Raw genomic sequence first — 19608 nt, 5'->3', positions numbered from 1 at the left:
CAAAGTGCTAATTTTGGAACTTGATTACAGACAGTTATTGAAAACAAAAAGCAGAATTTGTATAATTCTAACTAACTAGTACAGGGGTTATACAAAGGCACAGTTCCCTTTGTGGTCTTGGTTATAGCTTTGGTTTATGACTTTGTATACCTCCAGACAGTATAGTGTTAAGAGCACAGACAGGTTTAAGATTCCAGCTTCATCAGTTCCTAGCTCTTGTAACTTCTGAAGCTCAGTTTCCTCATCTATAAAATGGAGGGATAATCACAGTACCTACCTCAGAGCAGTTGTGAGATTAAAGTATGTAATGTATGTGAAGTGCTTGGTATGGCAGCTAGCATATGGTATATACTCAGTAGTACAGGGTGATTCTATAACACTGGACTCTACTTGGTTGCCTTCCTTTTTCTTGGCTGCTTATCTACCTCTTGGGACGCAGAGATGCCTGAAAAGTGGAGGCAGTGCTTTGGGTGGCAGCTAGATCTTTTGACAGCCAGTTCTGTGTTGCTGCACAGTGTCTCTCCCATGAAACTTGGGGTGTCTGGACTGAAAGTGAAAGAGGCTGGGTAGCACCTGTCTTGACAGTGTCTGAAGGATGAGTGCACAGGCATCCAGGCATGTGAGGGCAGACGATCATGGCCATTCCAGCACTCATATGGTGGAGAGCCTTGTTTCTGAATCTAGCATTGCTGGTAGTTTTGTCACAGAATTCACTTAGGCCACAGGTGGCATTGAATGTTTATTGGGTGTCTTCTCCATTCAAGTTGAACTTGGAGGTTATCATGTGTCTTTGTGTCTCCGTTCTCCACAGGTCTACTTGTTCAGATGTTGTCATTCCGCCCTCTAGCTCATTTGTATGTGAGCTAGATACATAAATATGTGTCTATGTAATATGTATTATATATAATATGTACATATTTCTTGTTAAGAGTATTGATGGTATGACTTTGATAATCATGGATAAGCTTATCTAGATTAATAATTATCTTTGGGACTTCCCTGGTGGCTCAGTGGTTAAGAATCCGCCTGCCAATGCAGGGGAAAACGAGTTCAAACCCTGATCCGGGAAGATCCCACATGCCATGGAGCAACTAAGCCCGTGCGCCACAGCTACTGAGCCTGCACTCTAGAGCCCGCGAGCCACAACTACCAAGCCCACGTGCCACAGCTACTGAAGCCCGTGCGCCTAGAGTCTGTGCTCCGCAACAAGAGAAGCAACCGCAATGAGAAGCCGGCACCACAACGAAGGATAGCCCCTGCTCGCCACAGCTAGAGAAAGCCCATGCGTGGCAATGAACACCCGATGCAGCCAAAAATAAATAAATAAATGTATTAAAAAATAATTATCTTTAATCTCTCATGGTGAGATTTAGTAATGCTGATGTTGTATACTAATGATACATATTTTACCAAAATCTATGACCAAGTGAAATTTGTATTTAATCTGTATGAACACCATTTCCAAAGGAAAATATAAAGAGAAAAAGAGGTCTATCACAGAAAGTAGATAATTGGTTACCAGGTTCTTATAGAGAGGGGGAAAGCAAGAAGGAATAGTGAGTGACTGCTAATGGGTAATAGGGGCTCTTTCTGAGGTGGTAAAAATGTTCTAGTATTAGTTGGTGGTGATGGTTGACCAACCTTGTGAATATACTAAAACCCACTGAATTGTACAAAGTACCAAAGAAGAGTGAATTTTATGGTATGCGAACCATATCTCAAGTTTTAAAGTCTTTAAACTTAGCATGGAATTTAGTTCAGGATCCCAGCCTGATGGGAATGAATCCGGGTCTAAAATAAAATACAGATTCACTTACAGAAAAAAAGGTGGTATGTCAGTTTGTCTGGAAGCTAGAGATTTAAAGCTTTGATCGTAAAATGTCTGAAGAATTTCTTTGTTAATGGTATCTACATGCCACAGAAGAACATTTAAACTAAATGTCTGAAAGGGGATGGATGGAATTGGTAACAAGCCACATCTGAAGTGGCCACATAGCTTGTGCACAGTAGTTGCTCAACACAGTAGTTGCACAGTAGTTGCTCAGTAGTGCACAGTAGTTGCTCAGTACAGAGTGGGCTTTCTGTTTTAGTATCCATACAGTTAGAAATAAAGGAAAGGGGAATTCCCTGGCCGTCTAGTGGTTAGGACTCAGCGATTTCACTGCTGAGGACCTGGGTTCGATCCCTGGTCGGGGAACTAAGATCCCACAAGCCTCGCGGCACAGCCCAAAAAAAGAAAAAAAAGAAGGAAAAAAAGAAAGAAAGGAAAGGAGTATTTTGAAGTATTGATAGATTTGAAATGAAAGTGCTGCTGGGAAATCCTTGGGCTTTTTTTTTTTTTTTTTTTTTTTTTTTTTTTTTTTACAGAGACAACATTCCTGTAACCGAATGCTTTGTAGGTACCAACATGGATCTTTCCTGGTTTCCTGGAATTGTTAACCAAAGCTCAAAACTGGAATGTGGGTAGAGAAGAACAAATCACTGCTGAGGGAGGTTCCCTCCCTGTATCTTTCTCAGAGGCTTCTTTTCGGCAGGTTTTTTTTTTTTTTAATTCTTTTTTTGGGGGGAGGCTGCGTTGGGTCTTCGTTGCTGCGCGAGTGGGGCTACTCTTTGTTGCGGTGCGCTGGCTTCTCGTTGCGGTGGCTTCTCTTGTTACAGAGCACAGACTCTTAAGAGTGAGGACTTCAGTAGTTGTGACATGTGGGCTCTAGAGCGCAGGCTCAGTAGTTCTGGCGCATGGGCTTATTAGTTGCTCCACGGTATGTGGGACCTTCCCAGACCAGGGATCGAACCCATGTCCTCTGCATTGACAGGCAGATTCTCAACCACTGTGACACCAGGGAAGTCCCTTTTCAGCAGTATTGACACTGTAGCTGTCATCTTTTACCTCTAGTACCAGAGGGTCACAGAGGTTCTTTTTTTTTAAAGAAAAAAATTATTATGATAATTTAAGTATCATAAAATTCACCCATTTTAAGTATATAATTCAGTGATTTTTAGTAAATTTACCAAGTCGTGCAACCATAAAGTGATTTCAGACTTAAAAGTTGTAAAAACAGTACAAAGACTTTCTATGTGCTTTGCACACACTGTCCCCAAATGTTAACATTTTACCACATTTGGGTTTTTTTGTTTTTTTTTTAATTTGTTTATTTTAAAACATGAAACCCAAGCTGAATAGAAACCACAGAAATTACATTGACGAGATTTTTAGTATTTGCCAAGAAAAATAAAGCCCCCAGAGAAATAAAAATCAAACCCCAAACCCAGTTAAAAAAACCCAGAAACACAGCGGCAGCACATATAGCCATGGCCCTACGGAAGCTGGAGAATGCCAAGCGATTCAGGCCTCATTTCCTCGCTCAGAATGCTAAATCACTTTGTGGAGGGATGCAAGGGCCAGGAGAGAAACCCGGGAGGGGGAGTCTTAACAAATGCAGAGATTTTTGAATGATCCCTTCTCTTGAAGAGGCATCATTTAACTTGTCTTCCCATCACACCTCCTCCCTTGGTGGTTTGAGGTACTCTTTGGTTGGGGAAAGTAAGTAAATTTCTGGTGGGTTGAGTGGATGCTTTGTAAAGTGATGAGGGCTTAAGCTATCTTGTCAGCGCTCCCAAGAGGGTCGGTCCCCTGCTGGGCAGAGCTGAGGTTGGGGGTTGGGGTTGGAGGATGGGAAATAGGACCAGATTCAAATCTCCCACTCCTGCACACTGTAAGGTTTTTGTGGGGCTTAAAAAAAACCCAACAAATGTTTTCCCCCGTGAGAGAGCTGGCATTTGGATGCCTGATACACAAAGAAGGACTTGTGTGCTAGCTAGCATTAGACCAAGAAGCAACAGCAGCCAGGGGAAAGGCAAAGCAAGCTTACATCCATTGGCCTGATGTTTTTTTGTAATACAGTGGTTCTTAACAGTGGGGAGAGGGCGGGGGGAAGGCAGTTTGGATATCCTTTTCTCCCCTCCCCAGCCACTGGACATTTGGCAATATCCAGAGACATTTTTGGTTGTCACTACTGGCACTAGTGAGTAGAGGCCAGGGATGCTGCTAAACATCATACAACACACAGGACAGCCCCCGTAGTGAATTATCTGGCCCAAAATTTAAACAGTGCCAAGTTTGAGAAACCCTGGTATAAGGGGACGGGAGTTATGGTTAGCCATAGAGAGGATGACCCAACTTGCCATGGGTTGACTTTTTTTTTTTTTTTTTTTTGCGGTACGCGGGCCTTTCACTGCCGTGGCCTCTCCCTCTGCGGAGCACAGGCTCCGGACGCACAGGTCCAGCGGCCATGGCTTACGGGCCCAGCCACTCCGCGGCACGCGGAATCCTCCCAGACCGGGGCACGAACCCGTGTCCGCCGCATCGGCAGGCGGACTCTCAACCACTGCACCACCAGGGAAGCCCCATGGGTTGACTTTTAATGAATCACCTTTCTCTTTACCTTCCTCCTGGTCCTAACAGAATGGGGAGTGGTGGGTGGGGTTAAGAGTGTAGTGATAGAGTGCAGACATGGCTCCTGCCCACCTTCCAGACTGCCAGTCACAAGCCTAGCCTGTGCCCTTGGGGTAGGAGCTTCAGAATGAGACCTACTTGATATATTGCCCAGAATAAGTTCTTTAAAGAACCAAAGGGTTTTATGGGGTTTTTTTTTTTTTTGGTTTTTTGTTTTGGCCATGCTGCGCACCTTGCAGGGTCTTAGTTCCCCTACCAGGGATTGAACCTGGGCTTGGCAGTGAAAGCTCCAACTCCTAACCACTAGGCCACCAGAGAACTCCCCCCCAAAGGTGATTTTTAGAATCAGTCTGAGAAATGACTAAGATATTCTGTTATCCAGCAGACATTACCAGCTGGATATGGGGCTTGAGGGTCAGCAGATCACACACATTTGATAGCAGTTGCTAGAAAAACAAGTTGAGAATTCCCTAAACAGATTGTATTTCACTTGTCAGTTTTCCAGGGAGTATTTAAAATATGGGTGCTGATTTTCATAGCCCTTGGTTGTAATGTATCAAATATTGGAAGCCAAATGAATATCTTTTCATTTGGCTTTATTTTGGAAGAAGGTTTCACAGAGCCTTATAACTGGAGCCAGCATGTTGAACTAGTTATAGAGACTCAACTCAAAGTAAAAGATGCATATATTTTATCTTAATATAATAGCATTTTACTGTAAATGGGACATACCCTCCTGTGCAAAACTGGTTGGTCTGTCTGGAATCATGTTGGATATATCAGAAACAACTCATTTTAACTTTTGTTAACATGGTGAATACTGAGCTCTTCTATGTGTAAGACCTTGGACTAAGTAGTATACATTTATTAATGAAAAAATGGACATGTCTCCTTATGGTCTAGTGGGGTGACACTGTTTAAAATTTTTTAATTTTTAAAACTTTTCATTTTGAAATAATCTCAGTCTTTCAAGGGGGTACAAAGTAGTGGAAAGAATACCAATACTCTTCAACATTTCATAATCATTAAGTTAACATAGATATAATATTATCTAATATACATAACTTTTCAGATTTTGCCAGTTGTCCGCTAATGTCGTTTCTCTGGTTTAGTATGCAAGCCAGGATCATATGTTGTATTGAGTTGTGATATCTCCTTTTATTCTCTCTGTGACACTTCTCAGTCTTTCTTTGTCTTTCATGGCCTCGACACTTTAGAAAAGTACTGGCAGTTATTTTGTAGGACATTTCTCTGTTTGGATTTGTCTGTTTCCTTGTGATTAAATTCAGGTTATGCATTTTTTGGCAAGAATACCCCAGGAGTGATGTGTGTCTTTTCTTATATATCATCAGGTAGCACATGGTTTTGTCCTATTACTAGTGATATTAAGTTAGACCACTTGGTTAAGGTGGTGTTTGTCAGGTTTTACCACTGTAAAGTTACTATTTTAGGTATAATTAACTTACTATTATAAGTTATAATTAATTAATTAATTATAATTATTAATAAGTATTATGTGGGGGCATACTTTGAGATTATAAATATCCTATTTCTCAGCATGCCTTTTTCACTTAATAATTTTAGCATCCATTGATAGCTTTTGCACATAAAGTTACTACTGTGGGTTTTTGTCTAAGGGCAATTTTCTATTTCCATCATTTCTTACACATTTGTTAGAATTCTACTATAAGGTTGAACCATCCCATCTCCCTTATTTTATGTAGTGAATAGAACTAAAAAATATGGTGTATACACACATATGCATTTTTATATCTATCTGTGTATATATATTAAAAACCATGATTTCATGATGTTATAAATTCCAATTCTAATCCAATATCACAGAGTTCATTCTAGCTTTACCTCATTCCTTATTTGTAATTCTTTTTGCTAATAGTAAAAATCCTGGCTTTCATTCTCCACAATATGTTTACTTATTTGCTCAATCCCAGAGTATACATAAAGTAGTTTCAGATTGTTAATTCATCCCCCTGTGAAAAACTAGAATCCAGTATTTGGGTACAGTTCTTTTTGTCTTTAGCCTGAGAGTATATAGTCAAAATACTGTTTCCCAAAGTTAGTTAGGGTGGTTCTTCACCACCTCACCCACTCTTCTATGTGGTTGTTACTCATTTTACTGTAGAAAAAGTAGAAAACACAGGTTAAGAGAAAAGGGTTAGTATCTCCAGTGATCTCTATATTGCTTTTTATTTATTTATTTTTGGCTGCATTGGGTCTTCGTTGCTGCACGCAGGCTTTCTTTAGTTGCGGCGAGTAGGGGCCACTTTTCGTTGCGGTTTGCAGGCTTCTTATTGTGGTGGCTTCTCTTGTTGGGGAGCACAGGCTCTAGGCACGCAGGCTCAGTAGTTGTGGTGCATGGGCTTAGTTGCTCTGCGGCATGTGGGATCTTCCTGGACCAGGGCTCGAACCTGTGTCCCCTGCATTGGCAGGCGGATTCTTAACCACTGTGCCACTAGGGGAGCCCTATATTGCTTTTTTTAAAAAAATAAATTAATGGACTTTTTCTTTTCTCCTTTTAAATAGACTTTGTTTTTTAGAGCAGTTTTAGGCTCGCAAAAATATTGAGCATCCCACCTCCAACACCACACCCACAGCCTTCTTCACCATCCACTGTGGTACACTTATTACAATCAGTGAAACAACATTGATACATCATTGTCAACTCAAAGTCCATAGTTTACATGAGGGTTCACTCTTGGTGTTGTAGATTTGTGAGTTTGGACAAATTGATAATGACATATATCAACCATTATAGTACATGCAGAGTCGTTTCATTGCCCTAAAAATCCTCTGTGCTTTACCTGTTCATCCTTTCCTCAATGGTTGCTGGGTTGCAAACCCCTAGCGACCATTTTCTTTTTACTGTCTCCATAGTTTGTTCCAGAATCCCATGTAGTTGGAATCATACAATATGTAGCTTTTTGCAGATTGGTTTCTTTCACATAGTAATATGCACTTGCTAGTAATTGTCTTCTTTCACTTAGTAATATGGATTTAAGTTTCCTCCATGTCTTTTTGTGTTTTGATAGCTCTTTTTTTTTTTTGAAGCTCTGAATAATACTTTATTGTCTGAATGTACCACAGTTTGTTTATTCATTCACCTAAAGGGCAACTTAGTTGCTTCTGAGTTTTGGCAGTTATGAATAAAGCTGCTATAGGATACATCCATATGTAGGGTTTTGTATGGGCATAAGTTTTCCATTTATTTGGGTAATACTAAGGAGTGCAGTTCCTGGATTTCATGGTAAGAGTATGTTTAGTTTTGTAAGAAACTGCCAAACTGTCTTCCAGAGTGGCTGTAGCATTTTGCATTCCCACCAGCAGTGAATGAGAATTCCTGTTGCTCCACATCCTCACCAGCATTTGATGTCAGTATTCAGGACATTCTAATAGCTATGTAATGGTGTCTCATTTTAATTTGTACTTCCCTGATGACATAGAATGTGAGCATCTTTTCATAAGCTTATTTGCCAGCTCTAGGGTTCTGCCCCACCCCTCTCCACCCGCATTGTTCTTTAGCAAGTAGAAGAGGTTCCCATCTATTCTAGTTTGCTGAGAGTTTTTATCATGAATGGCTGTTGGATTTTGTAAATGCTTTTTCTGCTTCTATTGATATGACCTTGTAATTCTTTTTTTTTTTTTAGCCTGTTGATGTGATGGATTATATTAATTGATTTTTCAAAGTTGAACCAACCTTGCATTGCATACCTGGAATAAATTCCAGTTGTTTATGGCATATAATTCTTTACATACATTGTTGGATTTGCTTTGCTAATACTTTGTTGAGGATTTTTACATCTACCCTCATGGGAGATATTGGTTTTTTTCTTGTAATATCTGTGTCTGGTTTTAGTATTAGGGTGATGTCTGCCTCATAGAATGAGTTAGAAAATGTGTCCTCTACTTCTGTCTTCTGGAAGAGACGTGGAAAATTAGTATAAATTCCTTAAATGTTTGGTAGCCTTCATCAGTGAACTCATCGGGGCCTGGTGCTTTCAGTTTTGGAAGATTATTATTGATCCAATTTCATTAGTAGATATAGACCTATACAGATTGTCTTTTTCTTCTTGTGTGAGTTTTAACAGGTTGTGTTTTTCTAAGAATTGCTCCTATTCACCAGGGTTATCAAATTTGTGGGCATGGAGTTGTTCATAATATTCCTTTGTTATCCTTTTATTGTCCATGAAATCAGTACTGATGGCCCCTATTTCATTTTTGCTATTAGTAATTTGTATCTTTCTTTTTTTTAGTTAGCCTGGTTAGGTGTTTATCCATTTTATTGATATTTTTAAAAACCTAACTTTTAGTTTCATTGATATTTCTCTATGAATTCTCTGTTTTCAGTATAATGGATTTCTGTGCTTATTTTTATCATTTCTTTTGCTCTTTTTGGATTTAACTTGCTCTTCTTTTTATAGTTTTCTAAGGTGGAGGTTTAGATTATTGAGTTTAGATCTTCATTTTTTCTATTATGTGCATTCAGTGCTATAAATTTCCTTCTGAGCACTGCTTTCCCTGCATCCCACAAATTTCAACAAGTTGTGTTTTCAGCTTCGTTTAGTTTCAAATTTTAAAAAAAAGTTCTCTTGAGAGATTTCTTCTTTGATCCATGTGTTATTTAGAAATGTGTTGTTTAAGCTCCAGGTATTTGGAGATTTTACAGCTATCTTTCTGTTATTGATTTCTAGTTTTATTATGTTGTGGTCTGAGAACATACATTTATAATTTCTATTTTAAATGTGATAAGGTGTGTTTTTTGGCCCAGAATGTTGTCTGTGTTAGTGAATGTTCCATCTAAGCTTGAGAAGAATGTGTATTCTTCTATTTTTGGATGAAATAGTCTATAAACATTGAATAGATTATTGCTGTTATTTTGATGTGTACCCTTTCAAATTTTCCTATGTACTTATCATCCATAACCTTTGTATTTACAAAGTAGGATAATCTTGTACACATGATTTTATAACCTTTTCTTTTCAAGTATTGTGGGCATATTTCCTTGTCATTAAATACATTTTTATCATACCACTTTTAATGGCTCTGTAATGCTCCATAGTATAGATTACCATGATTTAACGAGTTCTTCATTTGATATTTTGAGATTATTTCTTTATTTTATTAAAGAATGCTATGATGAATCTCCTTGTAGCTCAATAGTCATACATCCTTAATTACTTCTTTAAGTTAATTCCTCCAGGTAGACTTGCCAGATTAAGAGGTAAGCATATTTTATGACTTAATAAATATAGTCAAATTGCCATCCAGAAATTTCCTGATTTATTTTTTACCAACAGTGTTTGAGAGTACCTGTCTTCCCTGCATCCCAATGGGTGCCAAGTGTTAATAACAAAATATTTTTATTGAGTGGTGGTACATGGATGTGTGTTATTGTGTTCTCAAACTTGCTGTATGTTTGAAATATTTCATAATTTTTAAAAAAAATGTTGCCTGTGTAGCAAAGAAGGGAGTGATTTAATCTTCTGTCTTAGGTTATTAGTGAAATAGAATGTTTTTACATTTGATTACTAGTTATTTGTATTTCTTTTGTAAATTGTTGGTTCCTGATGAATATTCAGCTAAAAGTGAAAAAAAGAGGACATCTTAGTTACCCTGTCTAGTCTTAAGGTATATCTATTAGACTTTTTGAAATGTTGAAAATAGGTATATTACCTGAATATGACATGGGGTTTCTCAAAACTTTATCCCTCAGAAAAGAGAATCCTTTTTTTTTTTTAAGCAGGCAAAGAAATTTAACACAGTTTTGGTGATTATTCCAGGGTTATAATCTCAAAAATAAAAAGTTGGATAACATGTTTAATAAAACAAGTATTCAAATTCACTTACAGGACCATTGAAAGAATTGACTATTGTAGTTTCATGCCAAAAAATACTCGGGCTTACGATAAACTTCCCCACAATAACATTATTCACAGATTCAAAATGTGGTATATCTTCTTAAAATTTATTTTATTGAAGTTTAATTGATTTACAATGTTGTGTTAATTTCTGCTGTACAGCAAAGTGATTCCATTATACATATATATACATTCTTTTTCATATTCTTTTCCATTATGGTTTATCACAGGATATTGAATAGAGTTCCCTGTGCTATAAAGTAGGACCTTGTCGTTTATCCATTCTATATATAATAGTTTGCATCTGCTAATCCCAAACTCCCAATCCGTCCCTCCCCCACCCCTCTTCCCCCTTGTCAACCACAAGTCTGTTCTCTATGTCTGTGAGTCGGTTTCTGTTTCTCTCTCTCTCTTTTTTTTTAATTTGGTTGTGCTGGGTCTTAGTTACGTCAGGTGGGCTCCTTAGTTGTGGCATGCGAACTATTAGTTACAGCACGCATGCAGGATCTAGTTCCCCAACCAGGGATCGAACCTGGGCCCCCTGCATTGCGAGCGCAGAGTCTTACCCACTGGACCACCAGGGAAGTCTCCCAACATGTTTTGATTGAAGTGAAGACTTGCTACATAAAGCATTTATTAGCATTATCAGCAGCTCCAAACAGCATGATCTGTATGTCTTGGGCTTCGGTTGTACAAATGGTTCCCTTTTTAGAGCACATCATTTTAATTGCCATCAAATTTGCTTAAGATATACCACATTTTGTGGGCAGAAGACCTAAATAGACATTTCTCCAAAAAAGACATACAGATGGCTAACAGGCACATGAAAAGATGCTCAACATCACTAATTATTAGAGAAATGAAAATCAAAACTACTATGAGGTACTACCTCACACTGGTCAGAATGGCCATCATTAAAAAATCTACAAATAACAAATGCTGGAGAGGGTGTGGAGAAAAGGAAACCCCCCTACACAGTTGGTGGGAACGTAAATTGGTGTAGCCACTGTGGAAAACAGTATACAGGTTCCTCAAAACCTAGAGTTGTTATATGATCCAGTAATCCCACACCCGGGCATATATCTGGATAAAACTATAATTCAAAAAGATACATGCACCGCTATGTTCATAGCACTGTTCACAATAGTCAAGACATGGAAACAACCTAAATAAGTGTCCATTGACAGAAGAATGGATAAAGAAGATGTGGTACATATATATAATGAAATACTACTCAGCCATAAAAAAGAATGAAATAATGCCATTTGCAGCTACATGGATGGACCTAGAGATTATCATACTAAGTCAGAATCTAAAATATGACACAAATGAACTTTTTTTTTTTTGTGGTACGCGGGCCTCTCACTGTTGTGGCCTCTCCCGTTGCGGAGCACAGGCTCCCGACGCGCAGGCTCAATGTCCATGGCTCACGGGCCTAGCCGCTCCGCGGCATCTGGGATCTTCCCAGACCGGGGCATGAACCCGTGTCCCCTGCATCGGCAGGCGGACTCTCAACCACTGTGCCACCAGGGAAGCCCAAATGAACTTATTTTTGAAACAGAAACCGACTCACAGATATAGAGGAAACTTGTGGTTTCCAAGGGGGAAGGGGAGTGCGAGAGGGAGGGATGGACTGAGGGTTTGGGATTAGCAAATGCAAACTATTACGTATAGAATGGATAAACAACAAGGTCCTACTGTATAGCACAGGGAACTCAGTATTCAATATCCTTGATAAATCATAATGTCAAAGAATATGAAAAAAAATGTATATATATGTCTAATGGAATCACTTTGCTGTACAGCAGAAATTAACACAGCATTGTAAATCAACTAAACTTCAATAAAATAAATTTTTTAAAAATGATGTGTTTGGACTTCCCTGGTGGTGCAGTGGTTAAGAATCTGCCTGCCAATGCAGGGGATACGGGTTCAAGCCCTGGTCTGGGAAGATCCCACATGCCGCGGAGCAGCTAAGCCTGTGCACCACAACTACTGAGCCTGCGCTCTAGAGCCCGCGAGCCACAACTACTGAGCCTGTGTGCCACAACTACTGAAACCCATGTGCCTAGAGCCCTGCTCCACAACAAAAAGAAGCCACCGCGATGAGAAGCCCATGCACTGCATCGAAGAGTAGCCCCCACTTGCCACGACTAGAGAATGCCAGCATGCAACAACGAAGACCCAACGCAGCCATAAATAAATGAATGAATGATGTGCTCTAGAGAACTGCTAGATGACCTAAAATGGCTCTGTTGGTGATTAAAAATGCAGCATGTAAAAAGCTTGAATAAAATAGAAGTGTACAAATGGAAGGGGTACTGTCTCTAAATCATTATTTCTTCTCTCTCTTCTTTGCTTTTTGAAGTATCACGTACTTACAGTAAAGAGCAGAGATCATAAGCATACTATTCAGTGAATTGTCACAAGTTGAATACACCTATTGTCTTAGTTTGGGTGCTATAACAAAATATCATAGACTGGTTACAGTACTTAAATAGTAGAAATTTGTCACAGTTTTAGAGGCTGAAAAGTCCAAGATCATGGTGCCAGCCAGTATGTTTCCCTGTGGGGGCCCTCTTCCTGGTTTGCAGATTGCTGCCTTGTTGTGTATCCTCACATGGTAGAGAGAAAGATTCTCTCTTGTTTGTCTCTTAGAGTACTAATCTCATTCATGAAGGCTTTACCCTCATGACCTAATTACATCCTACCTCCAGATACCATCACATTGGGGATTAGGGCTTCAACATATGAATTGGGGTAGGGGGGTGGACACAAACGTTCTGTCCAAGGACCTATGTAACTGCAGCCGAGGTTAATAAACAGGATGCTGCTCCATGTGAAGAAGCCTCTCCTGGTCATTAATCTTTCTCCCCTTCCCAGAGGTAGTCACTGTCCTAAGTTGTCGTTCTGTAGAGTCCTTTGACTTGCTTTTGATCCTTATGTATATGGAATCACACATGATGTGTTCTTCTACCTGACTTCTATACTGAGTATTGTTTTTAAAATTCATTTTGTGTTTAAGTGGGATGTGTTCATTTTCATTGTTGTACGGTCTTTCAGTATAAGAACATACCACAGGGATTTCCCTGGCAGTCCAGTGGTTAAGAATCCCCCTTCGAATGCAGGGGACATGGTGTCAACCTCTGGTCAGGGAACTAAGATCCCACATGCCACAAGGCAACTAAGCTCATGTGCCACAACTACTGAGCACTCGGGCCACAACTACAGAGCCCACGTGCTCTGGAGCCTGCGTGTCACAACTAGAGAGCCCTTAAACTGCACCTGTTGAGCCCGCGTGCCACAGCGGAGAATCCTGCATGCCACAACAAAGATCCTGCCTGCCGTGACTAAGACCCAATGTAGCCAAAAATTAAATAAATAAACAAACAAATATTTAAAGAAAGAAAAAGAACATACCACAATTTATTCATTGGTTCCACTGTCAAAGAACATGGAGGGTTGGGTTTTGTTTGGTTTTTTTTCCATTTGGGGCTATTTCATAGTTATTACTTCTCTTGGTGAATAGGTACACTCATTCCTGTTAACATATACCCATCGGTGGACTTGGATTTTGAGTGTATCCTCAGTCTGTCACCTAGTAGTTTAAACTTCATTGATTGCTGCCTAGATACAGTCATTCAGTAGCTGCTGAGCTCCTTGCTGTGTTTATATGCCTGCCAGTGTATAGGTATTGGGGGTACAGTTGTAATTCAGACCATGTTGTTTTATAATTTAAACATATAAAACTAATTAATAAATTAAGTAGACATTTGGCTATTTCATATCCCTAAAGTTTATTCATTCAAGGTTGGTCAAATTGGGCTTCCCTGGTGGCGCAGTGGTTGGGAACCTGCCTGGCAACACAGGGGACACGGGTTCAAGCCCTGGTCCGGGAAGATCCCACATGCCACGGAGCAACTAAGCCCATGCGCCACAACTACTGAGCCTGCACTCTAGAACCCGCGAGCCACAACTACTGAGCCCACGTGCCACAACTACTGAAGCCCGTGCACCTGGGGCCTGTGCTCCACAACAAGAGAAGCCACCACGACAAAAAGCCCGCACACCGCAACCAAGAGTAGACCCCGCTTGCCGCAACTAGAGAAAGCCCACACGCAGCAATGAAGACCCAATGCAGCCAAAAATAAATTTATTTTTTAAAAAAAAAAGGTTGGTCAAATTGCCTTTTGCAGCCAAAAATAAAGACCCAGTGCAGCCAAAAATAAATAAATAAAATAAATAAATTTTTTAAAAAAAGGTTGGTCAAGTTGCCTTTTGGCCATCTTTTTGTTGGGAAAATGGATGTTCCCTTCTAGTTAGAGTTCTCTAATTTTCAGTTATATATGGTCATTGGGAACCAGAGCTTTGGGCAAGAATTGAGGTGTGCTAAGGAGGATGAGTGTGGCAGTGGTATGCACAGTTAGAGGAGAAAAGGCTGGGGGCAGAGTACTCACTGAGAGGCTGTGGGGTGGGGACAGGTTAAGTGGGCCAGGGTATGGCAAAGAGAGGGGAATGAAATAACTGAATGTCTTTGTTCTGGCAATAGTCTTGCAGCCCTGAAAGCTTTTTTTGTTTTGGTTTGTTTTAATTAAGATATAGTCCACATATCTTAAAATTCACCGTTTTAAAGTGTACAGTTTAAGTGGCATTTAGTATAATATATTCACAGAATTATGCAGCCATCACCACTATCTAACTCGTGAACATTTTCATCACCCCAAAAGAAACCTGCACCCATTAGCAGTTGCTCCCATTTCCCTTCACCTTTCCCTGTTTCACGCTTTTACCGTCCACTAATCTACTTTCTTTTTTTCTTTTTTCGGCCCTGCTGTGCATGGCATGCGGGATCTTAGTTCCCAGACCAGGGATCGTACCCATGCCCCGTGAAGTGGAAGCATGGAGTCTTAAACACTGGACTGCCAGGGAAGTCCCCTAATCTACTTTCTGTCTCTATATAGATTTGCCTGTTTGAGATGTTTCATATAAATGGGATCATACACTTTTTTGTGACTGACTTCTTTCACTTAGCATAAAGCTTTCAAAGTTCATTCATGTTGTAGTATGAATTAGTACTTCATTTCTTTTTATAGTTGAATATTCCATTGTATGGTTGTAATACATTTTCTTTATCCGTTAGTTAGTTGATAGACATTTGGGTTGTTTCCACTTTTGGCTATTATGAATAATGCTACTATGAATATTCATGTACAAATTTTTGTGTAAACATACATTTTCAGTTCTCTTGGATATATGTCTAGGAGTGGAAATGCTAAAGTTTTCAGGTATTTTTTTCAAGAGCTTTCTCCAAATGGATTAGACCCCATATTGGAGTGGTGTGTTATTGAAAACATGGAATACTCACAGTTCCAATGGCCAGGTTTCAGTTCTGTTTTGGATGCCTTTGGGCATTCATGCTGCCATTTTGAATTCTCCCTTGGACTATGGATTGTTTTTTTGTTGTTGTTGGGTTTTTTGTCTTGTTTCATGTTGTTTTGTTTTGTTATTTTCAGCCAGATGCCTCAGGGCACTTGTTGCCCTGGACATAGATCAGCCTTTGTTATTTGGGTTTTGAGCATATCCAGGATTTGCAGTTGATGGTTGAACAGCTAGTTTTCTTCTTTCCATTCCTTATAGGTTGTCCTTCTCATAGTCAACTGTTAAATGGCACATTTATTATTTCTGCCTATGCATCTGATAATGCTCAGGTTGTCTAATTCCTGAGGTTTTTTTTAAAAAATAAATCTATTTATTTTATTTATTTATTTTTGGCTGTGCTGGGTCTTTGTAGCTGCGCGGTCTGGGCTACTCTTCGTTGTGGTGCACGGTCTTCTAATTGCAGTGGCTTCTCTTGTTGCAGAGCATATGCTCTAGGCACACGAGCTTCAGTAGTTGTGGCACATGGGCTCAGTAGTTGTGGCTCACAGGCTCCAGAGCGCAGGCTCAGTAGTTGTGGCGCACGGGCTTAGTTGCTCCGCGGCATGTGGGATCTTCCTGGACCAGGGCCTGAACCCTTGTCCCCTGCATTGGCAAACGGATTCCCAACCACTGTGCCACCAGGGAAGCCCCGCCTGAGGTATTTTAAAGATATAAAGGTCTTTTTCTTTCTTCTTCTTCGATGTGATTCTTGTGCACTGTGAATCCAGAGCAATGCAGGATATGTTCGGTTCCCTATAAACTGGAGGAGTGCCAGCACAGAGAAATGTTTGTGTTTGTTCCTATCTGGTTTCTAAGCTCAGCTGGACCTCTTTAAGGTCAGAGAACATTAGTTTGGGCGCCTTGCCTAGGAAAATTCTTCTTGTGGCTCATTTGAGTGCTTGGGAGGAACGGGACTCTGTGTTGTCAGGCGTTTGCTTAGGTAGTTTCAAGATAGCACTGGAACCCTGAGAAATACGGAATAAAGGTGTAAATAGCTAAACCAGACAAAGTGCCCAGGTCATGACTAACAAAGATCTATGTACAGTAAAGCAGGTGTTACCAGAAATAGACGTCTCTGGATTTAAAGATCCAAGAGGGCAGGGACTGTTTCTTTTTTTCACTTTTATTTCCTTCACTGCCTAAATGGTTTAGACCTATAACTGGCAACACATGATGTGCTAAATAAATATTTGTTTCTGGATATTAATACAACTTAAAAGTAGTTTCTGACTCTGTATTCCTTCTTCATAAGCCTTTAGTGATCTTTTTAGTTTCTGCATAATGTAGAAGTCTCTTGTTCTCCCAACCTGAGTAGCCTCTTGACTTGCCAGATTCTGGTACTTCTATTAGGCTTCTACCTTGTTATCTTTGATAGCAGATAGTAATATACTGTTTCTATTCTAACAGAGGTTGCCACATCTTGTTTGTTCTAATTTCCAAGTTTCTGTTTGATTCTTGTCCTCATACTCCAGGAATTAGTGAAAGGAATAGCTTGGAAAGTGCAAGGTAGGTTGTCAAGGGCCTTACATTTAGTCTTTAATTTAAAAACATGAGGGAACCACAAGAATGTAACAAAGTCAAAATGACACTATAGGGAAACTCTTCTTGTGGTAGTATATAGACTTGACTAGAGGGGTGAAACTGAAGAGGAAAAGGTCTTTTAGAATCTGGAGCAGAAATTGAGATGTGAGGAGATGATGGCTTCCACTAGGGGCTGGGAGCAGGTATGTAATGAAGAAGTCAGGTTTGAAAGAAGACTCTCTGAGGTTTGGTAACACTGGATATTGGACAGAGGGGCAAGAGGGAGGGTAGACTCAGAGGCCACTCAGAGGTTAGAAGAACGGTAGTACCTTGAACAGAAATAAAACATCTGGAAAAGGAGGGAGTTTGGAAGGGAGGGACGAAGATGGTTGTTGAGTGTGAAGTGACAGCAGGACCTTTAGGTAACTGATAGAGATACAAGATTGATGCCTGGCAGAATAAACATGCAGTTTTTTCACTGTCCTTTTTTGTATCTTTCGTTTCACTATTTAACTAATTTACAGCTTTCTTTTTATTTCATAGTCTTTACGGCAAAATACCTACCTCTGCCTATCACCAATAATTTCCAAAAGCATCTCTATCAGTTAGGATTAGATTTGGTGAGTGACAAAACACTAGAAATAACGGTGGCTTAAAATGAGGTGATTTATTTCTCTTTACCGTAAATGAAGTCTAAGCCATCCAGGTTTTCTTATGGTGGTATGATCATCAGGGACCCAGTCTCTTTTAGTTGTGTAACCCTATCATCCTCAACCTGTGACTTCTACCTGCTTGAGTGTCAGCCATCACTTTGACTTGCTGACCAGTGGGAAAGAAGAAGGGATGAAAATGGACATGGTTCTCCCTTCAAGAATAGTTCCTGAACTTTGCAAGTACTATTTCTGCTTATGTCCAGTGTATTAGAATTTATGGCTTCACTTAACTGCAGGGAGGGCTGGAAAACTTCTTTATTTCAGGCAGCCATGTACCCAGTTAAAAATCAAGGGTTTGCTTCGAAGAAAAAGAAAGCAAATAGGCATTGGGAGACTACTTGTAGTCTCTTAATTTTCCAGGCTAAGAACCAGATTCCAAATTCTTTTAGGTTATGGAACTTATTTCTTCAAACTTTAGTTATCCTGATAATAATAATAAATATACTAAACAATAATAAACTATATAAATAAAATATAATTAAAATGTATGCTTCTGTTTTTGTATTTTTTAAAATGTCACATAGACTTACGACTAGTAGCTAAAGCTTATGATGTGGAATAGACCAGTGTTGATGTCAGTGTCTAAAATTTGAATATAAGATCAATAGATTCAGAAGCTAGAGAAGTTATAGTATGATAAAGACCATATTTTACCTAGGCAGCTTTGGATGTAGTTTTTCTGTATGAGTTATTCTACAACTTATTATATGTAAACTGTAAGATTTATAGAGGGCAGAAGTAGAATGCCCCATTCCTGAAGGCACTAGCATTTCTGCCAGGCCCATCTTAGCAAGAAAAAGAATATATCTTGATCTTATTTATTTCTGGCTCTCTTACTCTTCTTTCTTTCTTTTTTAAGATTTATGTATTATTTATTTATTTTATTATTTATTTTTGGCTGTGTCGGGTCTTAGTTGAGGCATGTGGGATCTTTTGTTGCAGTGCGCGGGCCTCTTTCTAGCTGTGGCATGCGGGTTTTCTCTTCTCTAGTTGTGGCGCGGAGGCTCCAGGGTGCGTGGGCTCCAGAGCAATGTGGGCTCTGTAGTTTGCGGCACGCAGGCTCTCTTGTTGACGCGCACGAGCTCAGTAGTTGTGGCGTGCGGGCCTAGTTGCCCCGCGGCATGTGGGATCTTAGTTTCCTGACCAAGGATCTAACCCGCGTCCCCTGTGTTGGAAGGTGGATTCTTTACCACTGGACCACCAGGGAAGTCCCTCTCTCACTTTTTTTTTTTTCAATATAAATTATTTTATTTTATTTTTGGCTGTGTTGGGTCTTCATTGCTGCTTGCGGGCTTTCTCTAGTTGCAGCGAGCGGGGGCTACTCTTCGTTGCAGTGCACGGACTTCTCATTGTGGTGGCTTCTCTTGTTGCGGAGCACGGGCTCTAGGCACGCGGGCTTCAGTAGTTGCAGCACGAGGGCTCAGTAGTTGTGGCTCACAGACTCTAGAGTTCAGGCTCAGTAGTTGTGGCACACAGGCTTAGTTGCTCTGCGGCATGTGGAATCTTCCCGGACCAGGGCTTGAACCCGTTTCCCCTGCATTGGCAGGCGGACTCCTGACCACTGAGCCGCCAGGGAAGCCAGCCTCTCTCACTTTTCTTAAGTGTGGTTTATCATTTTCTCCTCTCT

At 40.0% G+C, this 19608-nt stretch overlaps 1 protein-coding gene and 1 non-coding gene across 3 annotated transcripts in view; one reads left to right on the top strand and one right to left on the bottom strand.

The window, feature by feature from the left end:
• Window positions 1-19608, top strand: part of RBM6 (RNA binding motif protein 6) — a 107631-nt gene that overhangs the window by 54245 nt on the left and 33778 nt on the right. The gene's annotated exons all lie outside the window — the stretch shown is intronic.
• Window positions 10841-10913, bottom strand: TRNAA-CGC (transfer RNA alanine (anticodon CGC)). Its single transcript has one exon. It is a non-coding gene; the product is annotated as a tRNA-Ala (tRNA).

This window comes from Globicephala melas, chromosome 11 (genome assembly GCF_963455315.2).
Source record: "Globicephala melas chromosome 11, mGloMel1.2, whole genome shotgun sequence".
Taxonomy (NCBI): domain Eukaryota; kingdom Metazoa; phylum Chordata; class Mammalia; order Artiodactyla; family Delphinidae; genus Globicephala; species Globicephala melas.
This window is presented reverse-complemented; position numbering and strand designations above follow the sequence as displayed.